Here is a 24,798-nt window from a genome sequence, read left to right on the forward strand (position 1 = left end):
TCCAATTTTTCCACATCCTTCTTATAGTGTGGGGCCCAAAACTGGACACAGTACTCCAGATGAGGCCTCACCAATGCCAAATAGAGGGGAACGATCATGTTCCTTGATCTGCTGGCAATGCTCCTGCTTATACAGCCTAAAATGCCATTAGCCTTCTTGGCAACAAGGGCACACTGACTCATATCCAGCTTCTCATCCACCATAACCCCTAGGTCCTTTTTCTGCAGAACTGCTGCCTAGCCATTCAGTCCCTAGTCTGTAGCGGTGCATGGGATTCTTCCGTCCTAAGTGCAGGACTCTGCACTTGTCCTTGTTGAACCTCATCAGATTTGTTTAGGTCTCTCTGTAACCTATCCCTACCCTCCAGCATATCTACCACTCCTCCCAGTTTAGTGTCATCTGCTAACTTGCTGAGGGTGCAATCCACGCCATCCTCCAGATCATTAATGAAGATATTGAACAAAACCGGCCCCAGGACCCACCCTTGGGGCACTCCGCTTGATACCAGCTGCCAACTAGACATGGAGCCATTGATCACTACCCGTTGAGCCCAATGATTTAACCAGATTTTTATCCACTTTATAATCCATTCATCCAGCCCATACTACTTTTAACTTGCTGGCACGAATACTGTGGGAGACCATATCAAAAGCTTTGCTAAAGTCAAGGAATAACATATCCACTGCTTTCCCCTCATCCACAGAGCCAGTTATCTCATCATAGAAGGTAATTAGGTTAGTCAGGCATGACTTGCCTTTGGTGAATCCATGCTGACTGTTCCTGATTACTTTCCTCCACAGTTCTTCAGAAGACAGCAAATGTAAAGTGGAATATTGTAAGACAAATGAAGAAATCAGAGTCTGATGTGAAATCAGTGTACTGCATTAGCTGCAACTGAAAAGATTATAATGATGGGAACACTGCAGAAGACAAACAGATTGCATTATTTTTTTTTTGGCATCCTAATGCAACCAATGTCAGTCAGACATAGAGGCCAATACCTGACTAGATGGTGGGACATTATAGCAGAGATGTGACCAGGCTGGGCTTAATGGAGCAACAAGCCACGGACAGAAATGAATAATGGTGCTGTACTGATCCCCATGTCTATAAAGATGCTTTGAGATAAAAAGCAAGAAAGAATGTGATTGTTTTTTACATGGTCTGTAACAGTAGTAATATTATGTGCTCTTCTAATATGCACTACTACTCCTGATATGTCTTGAAATAATGTAAAAATAACAAAACTGTAAGTGAAAAAATCCATAAAATAACATTTGAAATGAAATTTTAAAGTTTGGAAACAAAATACACTGAAATCCAAAACAAAACTTTCCAAAACATTTTTAAATTCAACTTTTTTTTCATGGAAATGTTAATCAAAACACATGTTTTGAACAGCTGCACTAACATTTTGATGGAAAATTTCTGAACAGCTCTAATCATAATACATAATATCAGCATGAGGGCTGAAAGAAAGTTGTATAGGTAAGCGTAATTCTGACATTTCCTAACTTTGAGTTATTGACTTTTCAACCTTAACATTCTCTTAGTGTAGTATTTCAGATGTAATATTGTAATACATTGTACATAATTTTGTCAGGAGTTGTTGTGGTGCCATTAAAAGCAACTAAATATCAAGGCTCTAAAGTTCAGACACCCCTCAAAATGTATTCATAGGAAAATTTCTCAGGAGGTTTCTTTGTAAAGATACAGAAACAAAACTGGACTTTAAATGGAAAAAAAAAAGTTGACATTAAAGAATCATCAGGTTTTCCGTAGCTCATCCTTCCCTTTCTAATAGATTAAGGGTAGCACAGAACATCATATAGTGATTTATTAACAATTCTTCATTTTGTATGCCAATGTTATGGTAAGATTAAAAGCTTTGATAGCTATATTTTTAATTATTTGTAATAATGTATAGTGCATGAATACAGATGAGGTAACGCTTAGGCCAAGTCCTTTCTGGCATAAGTGTGGTTTTGCCTTTTTTTTTTTTTTTTTTACACAAAATTGCTAATTTGCTGAAAATGTTATTGCTGACAAAACAAAGGTAACATGTTGAGTTAGAAGATGTAAGTAAAAGATACACAAACATGAAACCCCTCTTTTTCTGGGAAGACCCAGGGCTGGGTAACAAAAACATGACCCAGAAACTGCAAACCCAGCAGGAAAAAATACATAAATTGGGTAACTGACGCTTGCGCATGTGTAGTATATGGGTTACCAAAAATTGAAAGGGTTGATGTGCTAAAGCCCAATTGGATAAGGATTAAATAATATGTAATAGAGAAATATATAAAAAAACCCTAAGTGAACATGAGCCCAAACTGGCGAAACATCAATTAGAAACTGAAGGACCAGGCCGAAGGATCCAAGAAGGCAATGAGTATCATGGAAGGTGCTTCTTGATGTCAGAGAATGTGGTAACTTGGGCCCATTTACCAATTCTGTCTTGTCTGTTATCTGTATGGCATAAATGTATGTCCAGACGCTATTTGTGACAATTCTGTCTGAAATTGTTTAATGGCGAAAACTGATTAAGCCTAAATTGGGTGGACTTGTGACTCTGTTTCCCAACTTTTTACCCAGAACTGATTTACATGCTTGTCAAATCTCAGAGGTACAATGAGATCATTAAAACCTGCAGTATTGGGCAGACCACAGAAATGGCCAACAGGTCCCAAAGAGCTCTATTTGACACTGTACTTTCAGAAATTACATCTTAGTGCTACAGTTCAAGATGCCTGTGGAGGTATAGGTTAAGTTTATCCAGGGGGACCTGCAGGTAATGAATATTTTCTGATGGATTTATTTCTAAAATGTCTACTTACAAGGAACAATACCCCTGAGTAAAAGTGAATCAACTCATTTTTTTTTTCTTGTAGAACTGAAAACCTTATGCACTATCAAAGACACAGATCATTGTTTTTCTACAAGGAATGGGTTCACAAGAAAATAATCCCATTCATTAAAGCACACAGCTAGGTTATGAACTAATTAAAATGTGAGGCTCATTCAGCAAAGACCAATAATATTTCATAACAGGTAGCTTGATTAGGCAAATGCAGAATCTGCCAACAGTGAGTTCTTGGCAAGCTCAGAGCTCCCACTCTGTATAAGGACTGAAGACAGGGCCCTGAAGTTTTCAGATACTTCGACGTATGGGCCAAGTGTCAGCAGTGCTCAGCACTCACAAACTGCATTGATGGTAATGGGAGTTGAATTGTCTCAACAACTTTGAAAAGCCTGGCCATACTACTAATAATCAGCATTACAGTAGTGCCAGGAGACGCTGATCAGGGCTCCACTGTACTTTAGACTATAAGTGAATCCTCGGATAATCAGGGTTCTGACACCCCAAGGGGATAACAGAAGGTTTAACTCTGCCTCCCCCCCCACAATAGGCAGCTAAATCAACTGATTGGCTACAATGTTACTTTACTGTAAAAATATATATTAGTAAAGTCTTAAAGCTTGTAATGTGCTAAATTTCATCATTATAAGATATGTATATGGGCTATGGTTACAAATTTATACATATGAGCACAAATTCTCTATTAAACTTCGGCTCCATCTTACAGCAGGGTGGTGGGTGATCAGGCAGGGAGATGCACCTTCCAAGCCAGATATTTACACAAAAACAGACTCAAGTAATGATCCAGTGTACAACCCATGAAAAAAACTATGATGGGCCGTTAGAGTTAATGGCAAGATATTGAGACTAGTGGGGATTTACTCACTTTGAATATCCATAGTGATTTGAAGGGGGGGGGGAACTGCAAACCCTTTTGAAATTGAAGGGGTTTGATGTGAAATCCATCTAGAAACCAACAGACTGCCCCTGACAGGAAGCTGCCCATGAAAGCTGGAGCCCCTTTACAGGTAGGGAGTATGCTAGAAACTGTTCAAAGGCAATAGGTAATTTGTATTGGCGGAAAAAGGAATGTATCTAATATGGAAGTGTAAAGCCTGAGGTTGCATCTTAACGTTTATTTTCTGGGTAACTTGTATATGTATACTTTCCATTACTATTTCATCTTTGGATCTGGAGTTTTTCTAAAACTGTTTATTTTTATATCCCAAGCAGGTCTCTGTTGTGCAAACTATGTGGAGTGTGTGTGCCAAAGTGAACTGATAACTGAGGGGCTGGTTTCATGCCTTTGGGGGGTGATGAACATGAGGAAATGGTCTGAGTGTCTGGTAATTAAGAACTGTAGGAGTATGGATTTGGGGAGACTCAGAACTGGAAGGGATGTTGGTGTCACCCTGCAAGGAGTAACTAGGCTGGTGAGAACCAGGGTGAGGCCTTATCCTTGTGGGCGGGCTACTGGTCTCAGGGCTCTGGACCATAGCTGCACAGCACCAAGGCACCCTGAAGATACAGGGCAGGTAGAGACAGAACTCCTTACCATCTAGGTGATCCCCAAAACATCACAAATCCATTTATTTATGTCTGAATATTGGTGACATCATAGCAGAATTTTCAGAAGCAATCCTTTGTTAACTTTGAGCACTCAGCAGCTGACCTTCCAGTGATCTGCTGCACATCATCCATCCTTCTTGCTGGTCATCTCCTACTATGATGACCCTCCACCATTCCTTCCATAATAACTTTCTCAAGGTTATTTCCATCTCTATGCCTAATGTAACTAAAGTACGTAAGTCTGTGTTTTGATTTCCAACATCAGGATCTGCTTCTCTCCAATAATATTATCTTTTTCCCATCCAGCAGATATGCAGAAATCTTGCCCAGCACCACATTTCAAAAGTTTCAAATTTTTTTTCTTGTCAGCAGCATTAACTTAGGACAATACATAAAATAGACAGATAGTCCCTGCCCAAAATGGAGAAATGTTGATAGACACAGAGGCCCACAAAATCTGTCAGAAGAAAGATGGGACAAGATCAGATCAGCAGTTACTCTCCTGAGAAGGTGTCCCAGGACATGAGTAGGCACCCTTTTGAGCGTTCTAGAGATGATCACATCCTGCACAAAGACAGTGCCCTGGGCAACCATGTATATAAGGATTCTCCAGTTTCCTGTTGTTCCCAGAAGGAAACATGAGAAAATGGCAGGGAAGGAACATTCTGGTCACTTGTGTTGAAACAGACCTGCACACTGTAGTGATTTCTTTATTCTAAGAAATCACTACAGTGTGCAGGACCTTAGAGTAAGGGAATCCTGTCTCTCAGTGACATTATTTTGTTCCCTACCTAGGAATTTTGTGACTGTCGAGGAAAAATCTCTCAGAGGATCTGTGGACCTAACCTTGAGACAGAATGGAAGAATTTGTGGTTGCTTACCTGAAAATTTTCCCCTCTTCAAAGGGACAGCTCCACAGATTGGGCCGTCCATTAAAAAGGATGTTTTTTATGGTTAAAGTTCACTGCAGTAGTTAACTTTTTCTTGTTGTTCATAATGTTCTCTTGCTGAGTATTATTTTTGCAAAGTGCTGATGCAGGATGAGATTAATTTTCTGTTTCACGGTCTGGAAGGGTAAGCTTTGGAAACATCTCAAAACTGAGGGGGTCTCCAGGAGATGGGGGGCTAATCCCTCATCAGACATCCAATTAATTTTGATTCTGCTCCCTATAGCTGCAGACAGGTGAGGACCCTGGGAACAATCTACACACTGAGGATCTGTGGATGTATCCCTTTGAAGAGGGGAAAATTTTCAGGGAAAACAAGCCCAAATTCTCCCTCTAGACAGCATTTCTCTGTCCTTGGTTTTAAGTCGGTTGTAACACACTTTCCCTATATTTCTTTTCATTTCTGTTTTAAATTTTCTTCCTAACACCTTTTCCTTTTAGTGTTTGTCACATCTGATCTCTGTTTCTGATCTTGGCATTGTGGTTATATTTTCTATTTTGTTTCTTTATTTGAAAACGTTTTCCCTCAGTTTTTTAATCTTTCCCTTTTAATTAGATTTTCATCCTGCCACCCATCTCCCCTGCCCCATTTTCCTTTGTTGCATCCTTTTTGTCTCTGTATACCTTTTAGAATGTTTTGATCCCCTGACAGTTCGTTATTCTTCTCAAAAATGAAATGCAGAGGAAGAAGAAGTCTGTAGTGGTCACAGCACAGATAAGATTTGTCACGTATACAAAACTTTGCCTGAATCAGGGAAAGTGATTTATTCTTCTTTGTATTCAAACCCAGGAAGTTTGAAATTGCTTTCCTCTGATCCTGTACATTTCTGTTGTGGATTAAACCATTGGTCCATATAATTCAGCAATGTTCAGCTTTAGAGAAAGGCAACATCCTGCCCTATAATACACATGACAATTATGCAATGTTAAACATGGTGGTAGTGGGAAAGAATTTCTTTTTGGTTCCCTGATTTATCTTCTCATGCCCTGAAGTAAGAAGTTTAATTATTCATATCAATTTAAGTTGAAAAACGGGAAATGTTAGTAACAGAGATGAGTCCAAGCAGCAGGCTGAAGATCTTGAATTCCTTCTGGGGTTTTTGGATCCAGGGTTTTGATCAGACTGTTATATAGAAAGAAACCAGCCAGCAAATTCAAATCTTGATCTTGATTCAAATTCAGGACTCTACTCACAAGTTCAGCTAAGGAGTTTGGGCTTTTGGGTCAAGCCCATCTTTCAGTATTAGTGCTCGCAGTGTTTGGATTAGTAGTTTCCTAACTTTGACTGCACTATAAAGGCAGTGTAAACTACTTCTAAATTTACCACACTTTAATCTCCAGAATGTATGTTGCAGTAAAATACTGCTATGAACTTCAGTTGAGTAGGTTGTTGCTTTGAGAAAACAAATGAGGGCATAGCCACCTTAGAAAAAAGGTTGTCATTGATCAAAGCAGTCCATAGGACCAGCACTATATCTTGGTTTCCAACATGCTATCAGGCTATGAAAATAGCAGCATATGGGATATGAACACAACTTGGTGAAAAATGAGCGTGTTTGCCTAACTACAGGAGACACACTTTTCCAGCATGCCAATGTTCCTTTTTGGGCTATGGATTATGGCACAAACCCTGCAGCAAAGAGCTTAAACATACTGTAGCTAAGAATAAAAGACTGGTATTGTTTCACATCTCCAGTGAAATGAAACAGAACCCTGAGAGCTAATCTCTTCTTGGTTTCTGATGCATCAAAATAAGGTGCTAGTTTAGTAATTTCACATGGTAAATCCTGTTTCTAAGCCATTCAGAATCCACATGTTCACTCACCTGTGTGTAAAATGTGAGAGGAGAATAGGCATAATTAGCATCCCCCAGATGTTATCCCTAGGAATATTTTAACAGCCTTTTCTTCTCACATCAAAAGTCACCCACCATTGACTAGAATAGACAACCTTTCCCAGCAGAAATGTACAGGTTATCCAGTTCAAACTACAAACTGGAAGTGACTCACACAAAAGTGCTTTTCAATGAGAAATTAATAAGTGAAAGTTATTAATTTGACAGTCATGAAATGTCACACACTCCTCAGTTCACAGGTGTCAGAGTTTCCTTTCTTTTTCTAAGCACAAATACTACTTTACACTAGATGGTAGAAAACCAACCTCTTTAATGCATTTCGTAGAATGCCAGCAAAACTTTAAAAAGTGGCTGGGAGAATGATGAATTACTTGAGCTAAAATTAGAATTTTTAAAAGGCATCCTCCAGTTCCAGACAGTTCACTGGTCTTTCACAGGAAAGACTCATTCTACTGTGCTGTCATGGTAACATGAATCTTTAATCAAATAAGCATTAACTGCTGAGTTACAAGTCAACATCCTTCTCCTCACAGGAAATAACGAAGTGGAACGGGGTTGAATCCATTTTATCATAGAAAAGTTCAAACAATTCCCTTGACCAGTCCATGTCAGTTTCATGACACATCTGCTTTCAAATCAATACCACCTACATGATTTGGGAGGCACTATGTTCCAAGATCTGTGTGTTTGGAAGAGAAGCTTATTTGCTATGCATACTTTCTATTTACTAGGTAAGTAGCATATAAAAAGCTCTCGTTATAGCTGTATATCTATGTGGCATTGTTGTATGTAGGCTAAACGTTCTTCAGAATTTGATGTTTCCTACTTTTTAACAGAGTGAGAAAATATTTTTTATCTCACTCTCAAATATGCTAGATGCTTCAGAGAAAATAAGTCCCTTCCCTAAAAAGTTTACAGTCCAAGGTCCCAGTTTTGCAGGTGGATGCGTTGGCAAAGGGAACTGAATGCATGTGAAGTCCCACTCAAAGCACAGGGTGTAGCTGAAAAGTATGATTCCCAAAGTGGGCTGACAGGCTCCTGCTAGCTCAGCTTCAGATAGTGTGCTAAAAATATCAGTGTGGATGTTGTGGCCCAAGTGGCAGCATGGGCTAGCTGCCTGTGCTTGGACCCAGATGGTCAGAGAGGCGGACTTGGGTAGCTAGTCCAAGCTGCTGGCCGTGCTGCAACATCCCCACTATTTTTTTTTTTTTTTTTAGCTTGCTAGTTTGAGCTGAGCCAGCATGAGTCTGTCTACCTGTGCTGGGAGTCCCATCTCCCAGTTGCAATGTAGACATACCCACAGGAGATTGTGTTCGGCAATCTACTTGCAGAAATGGGGAGTAAATGATGGACTTAGTAGACAATGAAGTTATAATATGCACTAGGAATGAGGAAAGGGTGTGGAGAAAGGAGGATTATAGATTACAGAAACAAAATTGTCTGCTTACTCATTCCTATAACTCAGTCATTTAAACAAACATAGTCCACTGGATACAGCAAGTCCAAACACCTGGGGTGAAATCCTGGCCCCACTGAAGTCATTGGCTAAACTTCCATTGATTTTAATAGGGCTTCAACTGGATTTCAGTCCTAGGTAGTTTTCTGGTTCTGTGATTGATCTGCTGTAGGACTTTGGGCACAGCGCTCTGTGTTTCAGTGACCGCATTTATCTAGCTTCTGAGTTCCTAGTTTTCAGTACTGGAAGCACAACACTCCTCATTGGGGATGAGGGAACTGCCACAAAAGCAAACCTATTTCATGGGGTGTATGTAGAGAGATCAATTAGATTTTATTTTGGCTATGTGTAGGCAGGAGCTGTGCCTTTGTTCAGGAAGTTCGTTTTTTATTTTCTCAGTTTTTCTTTTTTTTTTTTAAGACAGTGCTACAAAAATACATGAAATCAAAATACCTGTCCATTATTTCTACCACCATCCTTAAACTAGAGGTCAGTATGGAGAAGGTGATAAGATAAATAATGTAACAGATGCTATTATAAAAGCTGTCCCCCTTATTAAAGTAAATAGGGGAAGATTTCTCATTCTCAGTGAAGTGTCACTGGGGGTAGAAATTCTTCCAAAGATACTGCAAGACACCAATTAAAAAGTCAGGAAAAAATGTAGGCTGGCTGCAGTTTATATATATTTTTCTTTTTCTCAAAGAGAATTTTCTCACATCTCTGCATATGTAAAATTCTGTTTACTTAATATGTGATATTCTGTGTGCCCAGTCACTCAGATCAAACTATTTCTGGCTTCAAAATTATGCTTAAATCTTGTATTAAAAATAAGAACATTGATACGCTGCAAACTTTCACAAGCATTGCTATGAGCAGAACTGAGTTTCTATTCCTGCATGGAGTGAGAGAGTCACTTTATGTCAGTAATCGAGGAAGAGAGATTTGGGATTTTCCCCAGGAATCCTAATTTACGGTAGTTTCATCCTGCATAGCTCAGACTGATTTTTGCGGTCCCATGAAGGCAGTTTGCTGCTTCTCTATAGGGGTGCACCTGTGATTACCTGATGGAGGTGTGGCTATTGAAATGAATCAGGTGACTCATTTCTATAGGGCACTGATAGTTAATGATGGTCCTGACCCTACTGAACTGCTTAATATTTTATATTTGTACAATCAGCTTAACTCGACCAGTTTAGCATTTCAAGCTTCAACAAAACTTGATGCACTTAAAATGTCTAAAATGTGATTCATTTTGCTTTTACAAATATAACAGTTTAGGGAGCTCAGTCTGGTGAGGACAGAGGTGAAAGTAAGGTGGTCTGGTACAGAGTACCGGTTTAAAAAAAGATGCAGTAGTGTACCGGCAAATAAGTGGAACATTCTGTACTGGCTTACTTTCACCTCTTTTGGCTGCAGAACAAAAAGTTCAAACTCAAAGCCAATAAAAGCTTGGAAAGGTAAAACTCACTGTCACATTTGTTTGTTGTTTCTCCTCCAGCCAGGCTGCCCACACGGCTAGGCTGTCCGTTCCCCCAACTCTCCCCCTCAGCAGGGGCTGCAGGGGCTCCCCTCTAGCTTGTAGCAGGGAGTAGAGGGAGAAGCCTCTCCAGATAGCCTGCTGCCTGCATAGGAACAGTTTAAACTTGCTGCTCTCTCCCTGGTTCAGACTGGGATTCGGGCTATTTCTGGCATCCTTGTTAATTTCATTCACAGTTGTTGGTGTGTGTTTGTGTGGAAGGTGAGACGAAGGCAGGGGCAGAATACAATAGGCATTTTACTGCTCCGCTTAAATCCAGAGCTAATAAAAGCCACTGGAAAAAGTTTAAACTGTTCCTATTTTTTTGAGATATTTTACTCTGGGCCCCATATTTGCTAGAAGTGTTTTTAACCTTCAAATTGAATTGTCAAGCAAATCACACTGAGCCAACTGCTAAGGTCAAATTGCTCTTGGTAATAGTCTAAATTATAAATTCCCTTACAATTCCCTTTCAACTGTTAATTATATTTTTGAGCTAGTCAGAACATGTCAATTCCTCGAGAATAGTGGGCTGAATTCAGCCCTAGGAGCAGCAAGAAACAACTCCCAGTGACTTAAAAAAAGAAGCTTCCTTCATTTACAGTAGCCAAACTCAGCCCTGGTTTATCTACACTTATAGCGCCAGATCCTGAAACCGCACGAGTAACTTTACTCACATGGGCAGTTCCATTGTCTCCAATAAAACTCATCAGATGAGCAGAGTTACTAAAACTCATAAGCTTTCGCAGGCTCAGGGCCACAGAGAACAGAGACAATTTTTGTTTAATTAAGCTCCTAGAAAGTTCACCTGAAATATTTTTTATTAGATCTGTATTGCTTATCTTTAATAATTCTACAAATACACAGACAGTATAATGAAAAATTTAAAAGGCCTGCATCAAAATAATCCAGTGAACATAATTAAAGCATAATTTTAGACACAACAAATCCTGCATCTTGGCAGGGGGTTAGACTAGATCAGTGGTCCCCAACCTTTCTTGTGGGAATAGCATATTACTATTTCCAGAAGACTGTGGTGGGTGCTGGACACCCTGTCGCTGAAATGCCCCCGCCAAGAAGCGGCAGCTGGCCGCCAAGAAACGGCAACGCTTTTCGGCAGCGGGGTGTCCTGCGGGCGCACAAAAATACCCCAGCAGGCGCCATGGAGCCCACGGGCACTGCACTGGGGACCCCTGGACGAGATGATCCTTGCAGTCCCTTTTGACCCTAGGGTTCTATGATTCCATGAAAGCATAAAATGGCATGCAAGGAACACCTTGAGCTACTGGAATCTCTAGTACTTGACAGGTTTCAGAGTAGCAGCCGTGTTATTCTGTATTCGCAAAAAGAAAAGGAGTACTTGTGGCACCTTAGAGACTAACACATTTATTTGAGCACTCTGATGAAGTGAGCTGTAGCTCATGAAAGCTTATGCTCAAATAAATGTTAGTCTCTAAGGTGCCACAAGTACTCCTTTTCTTTCCAGTACTTGAGTGGGGTTCTCTCTGTGCACTGGGGTGGTTTGCAAGTTTAGGATTTATCCTGTGGGGCCTGTCTGTCTCACAATTTCTAATTGTGTTTTGACATCAACTAACCCAAATTCAAATTGTAGCCTGGACCAAAGAACAAATATTCTTTCATCCTTTTCTCTTTCTGCACCAGAGACACATGCCTCCTCCTCAGACTCAAGAATAGAACAATTCTGCCTTGCCTTCATTATGGCCCTTGTTTGGGTGTCTTCCCCATTTCATGTCAGAGCCTTTTTGCCTAGTTATTCTTGACCTCTGACTCCTACCACTAGAACCCATGACTCTTCCCTATTGAACAGTGCTTCTTTGGGGTTTAATTTGGATCTAAAAGTACATGGTCTCTTTATCCCATTGTGAATATAATTAGGTAATTTTGTACAGGGGCCATTCAGTTCTGCAAAAACTAACTCTCTACTCACAGTTCTGCAGGGTGGGAACTTGCTGCTTTATTCAACTGCAACATTACAGTGTGTGTGTGTGTGTGTGGCGGGAAGGGGGAGGCGGGAGGGGGAAGAGAGGGATGCCCACTTACAAAACTGGAAGTAAGAGGGTGGAGAGGGGGCTCCATCCCACAATATTTGAGGTAACCAAGTTAACACTATCAAGACCACTTTGCTACTGGTAAGAAGATACTAAGAATAAAAAAGAAACAATAGGAAATTTTTACAAGTACTTTATAGTAAAGGAAACAAATGTAGTCTAGTTAGTTAGTGAGTGATGTTAATTGACTTCTCAGTATTCATAGAATTGTAAGGAAACAACCTAATGTCTTGTCAGTTTTAGCAGTAATCAGCAACTCTTAGCACTCTATATTGACCTGTTCATCCATAGAGCTCAAAGCACTTTTACAAAGAAACATTATTAAAAGTGCATTCCTTAAAAAATGACCCTCCCACACTCTGTAGACTGTTTCTCTATTTCTTAACTAGTCTACAATGACCAAAATATCATAGTAGGAAATATAGCTGATTACTGCATATATCTCAGTTCACTAGGCCAGTGTCTCTCTGGGGGCAGGTGACCAAACATTACTCTGCTACTAAAGGAAATATCAAGGACGCCAGCAAAAATACATGGGTAGCCTCAATGTCTCTTCGGGGAGAGAAGAAAACCATTTGCAGCTGTTTGGTATGTCACACAAGAAGTCTGATAACTTTCAAGGCCAGATCCACAAAGGCACCTAGTGAATTTAGGCACTGAGTGGGCTAGGGGGCAGCTGCTTCCTAACCCTGTCAGCGCCTAAATTCACTAGGTGCCTAAATTTTCACTTTAAGAGTTCCCTAAACACCTAAGTTTCTGCCTTTGGCACATAATGCCTCAGGGAGGCACCCTACCAAATAAACTGTGACTCAGGGTAGGGTCTCCTTAGCCTACCTCCCAGGCCTTTCTGAGTCCTACCAGACCACTCCCCCGCAAGGGGGACAGAGGGTGCAGAAAGGTAGTGGTCTCTGCTCATGAGGGCCACAAGGTCTGACATTGGCCCATGAGGACCACAAGGTCTCACCCTAGCTCATGATTCCAAGGCCCCTCAGCAAAATCTCAGTCTTTTACATCTGGGAACCATTCATTTTATCCTTTTAACCGCACTAGAAATTGGCCAGAGTTTAGGCGGCCTCATGATTACCAGTAGTTCCCGCAGTGTAATTTTCTTTGCCCCTTTGAGAGCCTGTATCAGTGTCTTGACCAATGCCAACATTGGTGCAGATAATCTATAAACACCCCAAACTGCACCCACTTCAATGTCCAGGTAATGTTATGACTTTGGGCAGAGTCTTTTTTTTTTTTTTAAGTGATGAGAAGGAATCCCAAGGCACTTAGCTGGGTTCTGGAATGCCTGAGGCAAGTACTTGCTGTTGTCCGTCCCTAGTTCTCCTGCAGATAAGAAGTCAGTGAGATTCTGCATGAGACTGGCATACATCATAAAACAGTGCACTCACTCACTTCAACATGGAAGTGACTCTTTTGTAAGCAGCACATGACACCACACACCCCAGGGGCATGGCTTTATCAAAATAGTAGTGGCCTTCAAACTGAAAACCAAGTTAAAGTCTGAGATGCGCTGGAAGCAATTGGAATGCCGACTTTATGTCACATTTAGCTAAAGTCACCCCAGGGCCACGCTCCTTGACCATAGCTACCGCTGCATCAAATTAGGAGTATCTCAGTGAACACAGCTGGGTGATCAATCTACTGATGACTCACCACCATTTGCAAAGAAAACTGTCCCAGCCCCAGTCCTGGCTCCTGCCCAGCTGTGACACTTATCCCACAACTATTATCCATTTTGGTTGCAGGCCACTGGTCCTCATCCAGTCTCCATTCCTATGAAGACTGAACACATTCTTCCGCATGAGGCAACAATCCCAGGCTCATAGTTCCCCAGCAAAGCTCCCCAAATGAACCATCACCCACCTCTGAGGCCACTACTCTCAGTGCCTCCAGTAGGGCAGGGCTGGGTCCCTCCTATGCCCATGCTGTGGACTACCTATGTTCAGCTGGCTACCCCAAGGGCAGGGGGGAGGGACTGGGCACTCCGCCTGGCACCCTCAGAGCAGCTCCTGAATTGGGCACCTGCAAGGCCATTAGACATACCCATAGTCAGAGGTGAAAGTAAGCTGGCATGGTCTGGTACGCCGTGCCGCACCGGACTGGCTTCCCCAGGCCGGCGATTTAAAGGGTCCGGGGCTCCCCACAGCGGCCGGAGCCCTGGGCCCTTTAAATTGTCACCTGAGCCTTGCTGCCGGAGCCCTGGGCCCGGAGCTACTGCAGCGGAGCCCTGGGCCCTTTAAATCTCTGCCTGAGCCCTGCGGTAGCAGCGGCAGCGGGGAGCCCCTGTGGCTCCAGCAGTGATTTAAAGGGCCCAGGACGCCGCTACAGTAGTGGTGGCCAGAGCCCTGGGCCCTTTAAATTACTCCTGAGCCCTGGGGCTCCTAGCCGCCTCTGCAACTGGTAGCCGTGGGGGTGATTTAAAGGGCCGGGGGTTCAGCTGCTGCTACCACAGCCGGAGCCCTGGGGCCTTTAAATCTTGATTTAAAGGGCTGCTGCTATGGCAGCTGGTGTCCCAAGACCTTTAAATGGTATTTAAAAACTCTGCCTCTTCTGGTTGAAGCCACACCTCTTCCGGTTGAGACCACGCCCCCTGGTCAGGACTCCGGCGTACTGGTAAATCCTTTAAGATACTTTTACCCCTGCCCATAGTTGAAGCCCCACAAGCCCTTCCTTTCACCCCACCTGAAGCAGGCAGAAGAAGAGGGGTGCACTCCTGTGACAGCCATGGCAACAGACCACTCAGCCCCAGCAGGGCTGCCCAGAGATACATGGCCCAGGGCCCTATTCAGCAGCAGCATGACGTGACCCTCAGCCATTGCCCCGGCAAGCATTTAAATGTGAATACCGTTTCTGTTTCTCAAATGCTTAAGATGCATAAGCTTCTTCTGAGATGTATATTTGCAAATATTTTGTATCAAAATGCAAGCCTTAGTACACTAACTGATATCGTTGCTATCTGAACAGTAAGATGTTTTATGTGCAAATATAGCAAGGTCATTTGATGCTAAACTAAGTAATGTCAGAAGCCATTTAACTATAGAGTATTTATATTAATGGGGAATTAATTAATTACTGGCATGCACAAGCAAACCCTTACCCAACTCCGGAAGACAAGAATCATCTCTAAAAAATTGTTATCAGAATCAACAACTTTTTATTTATTTAAGCTTAAAGACTTTATAAGAGTTATTTAATTTAAAAAGACTTTGCAGAAATATATATATTTGGAACAGGAGTGTTTGCACATTTTTGAAGACAGAACTTCATTTTCTGTCAAACCAAGAAAAGTGAAACAATCTCAGAAAATGGACTAAATAAGAAGAGAATTAAACTAACTTTGAAAGTTCTCATGTTCTCCCACCACAGGAAAAAACAAAGGCAAATAAAGGCAGACTGCATAGTCAGGAGCTGAAGATGTCACCTAAGTAAACCCTGAAAGCATGGAGACAATGACAGAGTGACAGCAACCCACTTTGAATTTAAACAAGAATGGCACAGGTGTGTTTTCTTATAATTTCATGGAAATAGGAAGGAGAAGAATACAACCCCCCCCCCCCGCCCCCAAACCCTCTGAAGTGAAGCACATCGCAACTCATTCTATTCCTCTTTACAAGGAAGCTGCTGCAGCCAGCTAAGAAAAACAGAGAAGACTCAAAAAGAAACCAACCCCAGGAAAACCTGTCCAAAACTTCCACATGGCTTAGTTAGTGAGAGAAGACTAATTTAGACAAGGGATTTGATTTAAAACTCTTGTAATGATTTAATTGGGATATGAAAGTACTGTTTCACTTAAAATACTAACACTTTCTCCTGTTAATTAATAAGTGGTTAGACTGTGTATTCCTGGAGAGGAGACAGGGGCTAAACATTAGTACACAGAGAAACAGTGAGATTTAATTGGATATAAGATTCTTAATATTCATAATAGGCTTGTCTCAAGACAGCTCTTTAAACGGCTTCTTCTAAGTAACCGAAATATTTTCTTCAATTTCATATGATTTAGTTAAGATTGCTTACTTTGCCCAGTTACAAACTATCTGATTATTAACAACCAACAGGATCCAACTTTCCAAAGTTCTTTTGCTCAGCTATAAACCTTAGTGTATCTTAGATTTCTAAGGCAGCTAGCATCACAATAATTTTGGGAAATAAGACCTTGGTGTCAACTTTGCAAGAGAAAAGTCGCAGGTTCACTTTCAAGGGTGTAATCTCTGTTAAAAGCTCTCCAGAGAGAGGCGTACAGAAGAGATTGTAACTGAAGTAACCAGTTTATCATTTGTGTTCGTTTAATATTTTCTTTTCATATCTTTGATACTGAAATAGCCATGGCTAGCCATTGTGATAGTTTTACTTGGTCTTGATCATGGTCTCTCCAAAGGTATATAGTGGAACCCCTCTGACTAAAATAGCAGAAGTCATACCACTGGGTTGGCAGTAAGAGAAACAATTAGTAAGAGCTGGTCTGTCATTTCATGTTTCTCTAAACTGAATATTTTTAGTAGCTTTTAAAATAAAATTACTTGGTGTCCAACCATTAAAATTACCCTTTCTTGCCTCACAGTTCCCTGTTGAGAAAGTTCGACCAATTTAAGTGCTCCCTTATGCTCCAGTAGACTGGGTGAAGTGGGCCTATTTTACCCCATTTTATGCACTGGTGTGCAACTAATCACATGAGTAGGCCCACGGTGAGCAACTGGATCACCATCTGATCTGGAATATTTTTAGTAGTGTCACAGCAGTTTAGCGTCATAGTGAAACAAAGGAAAGTTTTGTCAAATGAAGGAACTTCAGATTTGATTAAACAAGGAGCATTCAATCCAAAACCAAAATGTTATGAACATAAAGAAACTCTTTTGATCTTTAAATTGTTCATACTACAGGAATTTTATGTTAAAATCTTCTCCTTTGTCCCCAGGGTCTTCAGTCTACCAATCAGGAAAACTCTGAACGAGTCTAGCTTTGCTTAATGAGTAAGTCACTTGCTGCCATATCAGAAGACTGCCTAATTAGCAGTTCCAAGATCCCTTCAAATTAATTTAGCCTTTTCAGACACTCATGTGATTCATAGTAGCAAAGAACAAATTATTCCATTTTAAATGTAATCTGATTCAGTAGCTCCTGGTACCAGACATTTTGTCAGATGTGACTTTTCCAAGGAATATCACTTTACTAGCTGCATTAGCAAGACAACCTTCATTTCAATGAGAAAAAAGACACTTATAGTACTTGGGAAATCTGCTCTCTGGCCTCTTTCTTTGCTTTCCAAACTCATCTACAATGACAGTTACAAAACACATGTAATTACAAGATTTAAAAAATGGGTCTTGTTGAGAATTACAGTTTTACAGTTAATACTTTTGCAAATCTGAGTAATTAGGCACCATGAAGAACTGTTAAAAGAAAATACAGAATACATAGACCAATAACATCTAGTTATCAATTAACATGTATCAATTAAAATTAATATTTTACAGGAAGATTCTGTTTTGCAAAATTATTTTGCAAAAGGGACCATGTAATTTAAAAATGAAACCACTGTATTCAATCAGTACTTTAAAATATTTACAAACATGCCCTGTTGAGCCATGGAGCTTTGGATGGCTTTTTTTTTGTAAACTCTGTCACTTACAGAAAATTCACATTTAAAGAACTGTGTGTTGAATTTCCATAATCATCATTATTATATGGTTATGTAATCTTAAAACTTTTTTGATGTTCATCCAATAAGTGCAATTTCTCAAAGATGACATTTACTCAAAGCAAGATTGCACATCAGAGGGATGGATAGATATTAAAATGTGACTCAGCAAGGTGATGTACTTTCAAAGTGCCTATGAGTCATGCCATTATTTATCCAGATGGATCTCAAAACATGGGCCTAGAAGTCAGTACCATAAAAATGTATCCTAAAATCACCATGTAGTGTTCAATGAGAGGATAACTCTTGTTGTATTTACACTTTAATCTGTTGAGTATCAGGGCTATGGGTATGTCTACACTTGGAGCTAGGGGGTGTGATTCTCAGCTTGAGGAGACATACTCATGCTAGCTCTGATCTAGCTAGTGCACTGAAAATAGCATATCTGCAGCAGTGCAAGTGGTGGGAGGGTCTAACCACGAGTACCTGTCCAAGATGGTAGGCACATACTTAGGGCAGCTAACTCCCCTGTTGATTGTGCTGCTGTGGCTATGGTCTATTTTTAGCATGCTAATTCTGGCCGACCTAGCGGAGATATGTCTCCTTTGAGCTGAGACTCACACCCCTGGCTCCAAGTGTAGACATATGCTGGGAGGCAGGAAAGCAGAAATAGGAACTGCAAGAGTAATGCTGCAACAGTTTTGAGCTGCACATAGAGTTTTAGTCCTTGTTTTTCTGCAAAAGAACTACTGCTTGAAAGGTAGAGAAATATGCCCCTCTGGCTGAAACCTTGAGACCTAAGTGTTACCAGGTCCAGACACACACACTGCTCTTCGGAGCCTTAGGCGCATGGGACTCCAGTAACAAGCGAGTGCTGAGAGAATGCTGAATCGGTCAACACTACGCTCGGCTGATGCGGCAACGTATGGTGTCTGACACCATCAGGTGGTTGAAGGACAACTACATAGAACACATCACAAGACACTGGCAATACCAGGAGGGATGAGCTGGAGTGCCGATGAAAAGCGCAGTCAGGAAAGTAACTGAAATACTTTCCTCATGGATTGTATTTTCTAAATGGACAAGCAACCTAATTCTCAGTTACTGAGGGACAATCTCCACTCAGTGATATATTTTGCTTTCCTCAACCAAATCTCTCTACAACTTTTCATGAGTGATGTACCCGAGTATTTGGATTCTAATATCTAAACTGTATTCAGATTCTAATATCTAAACTGTAAATCTATTCACTTAAATTTGGGTTATTGCTTATTATGTACTCTATGTATCACATGACTTTTAAAAATTAACTTTATATGTGTGGATCATCTAAGCACTATACCCAGATGTACAGGTACTCTTTTCCCAACCCATGTATTATATAATTTTTTGAACATTAGCTTTAATAAAAATTTTAAATCTGATAAAGGGCTGTTTTGTTGTAAGAACACAAAATGTGCCCCTTCTTCCTGTGCCTGACATATCCAGAGGTGTACATCCCAGAGTGCAATGTGGTATGAAATAATCCACTACTGCAGTCCCTCTGATTGAGCCAAAGCCACTATGCTCACTTCTGCCCCTGGGGGAGTTTTAATATGGGCTAAAATGCCAGTAATGCATCATGACACTTTACGTTACCTTCACATCAGATACAAAGAGCAACATCCCAGCTATCTAAGGGTACATGTACATTTTGAGATGTACTAGCTCTGATCAAGCTAGCGTGCTAAGAGCAGAGCGTAGCTGTGGCATCACGAGTAGCGGGGGGGCTAGTGCCCCAAGTCTGATCCTGTCCAAGATGCTAGGCACGTACTCAGGGTGGCTAGCCCTTCCTGCTGCTTGCATGGCCATAGCTATGCCCTATTCTCAAAACAGAGCTAGCACAGGTATGTCTCCTTGATCTGGGAATTACACCTCCAGCTCGAAGCAAAGACATACCTAAGAGCTTCATGCAATGAGCAAATGGATGAAGAACAACTGACTGAAGCTGTATGTGCAAAAGGCTATGGTCACATTTTCGGCCACAGCTTTGGAATATCCACAAACTTCTTTCAGAAAGCACATGCAAGTGAAGAAAATCACTACTACTTTCAAGTATATCTGAACAAAATTCAAGGGAACTCAGGACACAGCTTAGGCTGAGTGTACACTACAGGCTTGTTCCTGCCGATGTACTACTGTGTCCTATTACACCAACATAATAACTCCACCTCCACGAGAGGCATAGGGCTTATGTTGGTGTAGTTAGGGCAATGCAGTGTCTGTGTAGACACTGTGGTACTTACATTGGCTGTTGGCTGGAGCTGTGAAATAGACAAGAAAGCTGGGGTGTCACCGGGACGAGTGGAGGGCTACAGCTAGAGCCTGACTGCCCCCGGGCTCCCTGCTCCCAGCCAGGCTGGGCCTGCTCTACTCCCCACGCAGAGCCTGGCTGCCAGTCCAGCTATTGCCTAGGCTGCCCGTTCTCTGCTGCCAGCTGCGCTGCTGACCGGAAGCTCCTGGCTCCCCGCAGGGAGCCCTATTACTGCCCAGAGGCTCCTGGCTCCCCACTTCATAGAGTTTGGCTGCTGCCTGGGCTTTCAGTTCCTCACTGCAGCTGGGAGCTGGTAGCCACAGGGTGCAGCTTGGCTGGGAGTGGGGAACCGGGTGGGTGCAAGCCAGCAGCTGTCCAGAGGCACCCTGGCAGCTGCCTGGAGTCTCCCAGGAGCTGGGTGTGGAGTTCTCAGCTGGGAGTTTGGCTGCCGTGGAGAGCTGAGAGCCCGGGGGACAGCTGAACTCCCAGCAGCAGGGAGTCAAGAACCTGGAGGCAGCCAGGCAGGGAGCTGTGTGTGTAGCTGAGAGCCCAGACTCTCAGCCCAGTACTGGGTTTATAATGGGGCCAAAGGCGCCATGGCACTGGGCCCACACACAGCAGGGGCCACTCCACTCCCTAGCCCACCTACCACTATGGGAATGCTGGTCATTGCACAACATCCATAGCTATCATCAACAATGAAGTGAGCTGTAGCTCACGAAAGCTCATGCTCAAATAAATTGGTTAGTCTCTAAGGTTCCACAGGTACTTCTGTTCTTTTTGCGAATACAGACTAACACGGCTGCTACTCTGAAACCTGTGAAGAGTTCATCAAACTCATGGCTAACATGGCTAAAGCAGGACACTGTGGATGAGCTAAAATTGACTGAGTATTTTCCTTCAGTGTTGATTCCACACCAGATATTAACCGTACTGATCAGCTGACATTTACTGTGCGTTATATGCTGAATAACTGCACACCTGTAGAACGCTGCTGCAGAGTCATGTACTGATGCAATTACATTTTTTTGGATTTGTCCAAAAACTATGTTTTTTTCTCAGGTTCAACTTATCGCTGGGGCCTGTTGTGAGATTCTCTGAAAGAGGAGACATCTGAGGCCAGTAACAGAGAACTTCTCCCAAAGCGCCTCAGTGACACAAGGTGGTCAGCTCGAGCGGATGCACTTTGCAGTTTATCATGCAACTAGAAAAGCTATAAATCCGTGCTTCAGGCTTTTGAAGACACTGTGCAGAATAGTGAAAAACGAGCAGAGGCAAACTCATTAACTGAAACCATGGATCAGTTGGAGACTGCATTTATGACAACTTCTTACAAGACTAAACAAAACACGTGAACAATACAAGTCTGCAGTCTGAAACAATGGACTTAGACACAGCTATGATGCTGCTGAAGTCACTATCTGAGTTTGTGGCAGCAAAACAGAATAGTTTTGAGGAATACCATGAATTTGCAATGTCTTTAAGTTCTACAGCTAACTTTCAGGTAAAGTGGCAATGTCATCCAAAGCGTATGGCTGATGATAGCGAAGAACCTGCTGTTGTGCTGATGGGACGAGAAGTTCAAAATTGAACCGTAATTGATTCACTTGTCAACCATCTCAACAGAAGAATTACCGCATATTCAGAAATAAACAACTATTTCTGTTTTTTAACAGGTGACCTTGACAGTACTGCTGATAAAGAGTCTCTCAAAAGATTAATTGAATTCTATTGAAGAGATCTTTGAAGAATCAGTGCGTGCTCACTTGTAAAGCAGCTTGCCTCCAAGCCATTATCACGAGCTCTGCCTACACCGCTGCAAATGCTGACCATAATGAACACGCATAATTTGCAAACAGCCTTTCCAAATGTCTTTTTTGCACTACGCATTTACCTGACGCTACCAGTCTCAAACTGCAGTGGTGAAAGGTCTTTGTCACATTTAAAAAGGATAAAAAGTGCTTTACATGCTACAATGGTTCAAGAAAGACTTAGCAGTCTTACTCCGTTATCCATTGAATCTGAGATGGTAAACTCTATAGACTTCTCTAGTTAAATTGAAACGTTTGCTGCAGCAAAGGCAGGTCGAAAAATCTGAAGAAAATTTTCATACATTTTATTTATAGCATCATTCTTCATACTAGGCTTGCGTCAGATAAGTAATTTGTATATTACATTGCCAGTATTAATGTGAGTAACTTACTCAACCAAACCACTTTGTGTAGCTATTGTTAATAAAACCTGTGCAGCTATGTGCTGTGTCACAGACAATTTCTGTGTCGATCTCCTGTCTTTTACAATCATTCCCCAGGGGGGCCCACACACATGTTTGGCGCGGGGCCCACAAAAAGTTAATCCGGCCCTGTCTCAGCCCCCCACGCTGCCCCTCTTAAGTTGGTGGAAGTGTTCCTGGTGAGGATGTGCACCACTGTCAGAAGGGTAGTGTGTGGACATGAACCACCGCAGTTCAGTGGCTGTAAGTTGACCTAACACAGGTCAATGTACAGTTTCCAGTGTAGACATGCCGTTAGTGATAGTGACTCAGTCCAACTGATACAATTTGTTTGTCAGTGGTTCTGACTGTGATCTTACATACACCAATGTAATTCATGAGCAGCTCCACATAGGTCAGAGGTGTTAGCTCAGTGTAAAACGGATGACAGAGATCAGAATCAAGTTCACTGTGTTTACGACATACCTGTGCCTTACGGGGTTTTCTGATTAATCTATAATATGTCACTCTGGGATAAAACTGGACTCTGTGGTCTAGATTTAAAAAACACAGATAGCAAGTCATTTTGGCTAGATAGCATGTGTAATGCAAGCACGCAGACTGTTTTCCCCCCCCAAGAAGTTAATTGCTGTAGGAATACTGTGTTTTTTTTCAAAAACACAAGGCCTGGAAAAACTATTGTATTTCCTGCTTCCCGGTCTGATGTTAATATAACACTGAAAATTGTGGTGCAAGACTGAACCTAATAGAACTGCCAGGATGTCCTCTGTATCCTCTCCTTGCAAGGAGATACTCAGCTAGAGAAGGACACTCTCCTGCATTCCTGGAGGATGACATCATATCCTGAGAATTCAAGACAGTCAGAAGAGAAGTAGCCAAATATCTTAAAAGGGCAAAACAAATCCCTTAATAAAGCTGAAAGTTCAGGCAGCCTATTCCCTCCTTCATAGGGCTGTTTATTCTTGTTCTGTATTCATATTTCATTCCTGTTATAGGTTGCTCTTTAATGAAGAGTTGGATAAAATTTTTATCATCCCTCTTTACAAAGGGAGAAGTCGTTTTAGTTGTGGCTATTTACAGCCTCTATTCATGGAGGCCACTAGGGGACATATAGCAAGCAAGGAAGAGTCTGTGTAAAGAGGAAATAAATCAGGCAATCACCCTAACCACAGTGTGCTGGGTTTCTCTCTCTCTCTCTCTCATATCTGCAAAAGTAAATGCACAGCAAGTTTATCTGGCAGAGTGTGGTACAAGAAGGAACAATATAAACAAGCTAACAAAATTAGTATGAGTGGTAATAGCATATTCTGTTTCATCTTCCTTTGCAAAATGAGAATCTTTCTGATACTATTTACTGTCATAACAATCATAAATAATATTCAGCCTTATTGATCATCAGGGATCCTAGAAATCCATTTGCCATGGAAAAATGTGGAATTTGCATTTTTACAGATTTCAGAGTAACAGCCGTGTTAGTCTGTATTCGCAAAAAGAAAAGGAGTACTTGTGGCACCTTAGAGACTAACCAATTTATTTGAGCATGAGCTTTCGTGAGCTACAGCTCACTTCATCGGATGCATACCGTGCATGTTTCCACGCTATGCATCCGATGTAGTGAGCTGTAGCTCACGAAAGCTCATGCTCAAATAAATTGGTTAGTCTCTAAGGTGCCACAAGTACTCCTTTTCTTTTTGCGTTTTTACAGAGACTCTTTAGTTTTTACATTTTGTGAAAAAATAAAAACATATACAGTAGAACCCTATTTATTTGATCTAATTGGGACCGGGGCCAGATCAGATAATCAAAAATTCAGATAACCAGGAGAATGGGCAGTCATCTTAAAAATGGTAAATATACCAATAAAACATTGTGTTCAACTCATATCTATAGAGTGTGGGTAGGGAAACTAAAGTTCAGTGTTCCATTTTAAATCACGGAAAAATGCAGATTTTTTACGTTTGTTTATTGGGGAATTTTTTTTATCATGGAAAACTAGGGTCCCTGGTGATCATGCCAAGTGGAATGTATAAACTTGAAAAAAATAGTTTGGCGCAGTGGCTGTGTGTTTGTCTGTTTGTACAATCCATAGCACGTATTAGCACAACCATAATAATAAAAAAGTGGGGGAAAACTAAATTCTTACTATCAAAGATTGACTTTTAGACTATGTTCATGGATGTAAGATTTATGATGTTTCAACAATGATGTTGCTGCTGCTTGTTGCTTTAGCAGTGCACAGGTTGTGAAGGAACCAGTAAAAACAAGGAAAGAAAAGAATGTAGATTGTCATATTGCTTCCTCTGTTTTATTAAAGTGATTGTGATAATTCCATCACAGTTTCTAGTGACGATGT

General features: G+C 41.4%; 1 long non-coding RNA gene across 1 annotated transcript; it reads left to right on the plus strand.

Annotated features, from left to right (window-relative positions):
• Positions 1-7,791: 7,791 nt before the first annotated feature.
• LOC311515327 lies at positions 7,792-17,322 on the plus strand. The gene is made up of 3 exons (XR_014710106.1): positions 7,792-7,962; positions 15,648-15,779; positions 17,197-17,322. It is a non-coding gene; the product is annotated as an uncharacterized lncRNA (long non-coding RNA).
• The last annotated feature ends 7,476 nt before the right edge of the window (positions 17,323-24,798 follow it).

Source organism: Lepidochelys olivacea, assembly GCF_965140295.1.
Source record: "Lepidochelys olivacea isolate rLepOli2 genome assembly, chromosome: 2".
In the NCBI taxonomy this organism is placed as follows: domain Eukaryota; kingdom Metazoa; phylum Chordata; order Testudines; family Cheloniidae; genus Lepidochelys; species Lepidochelys olivacea.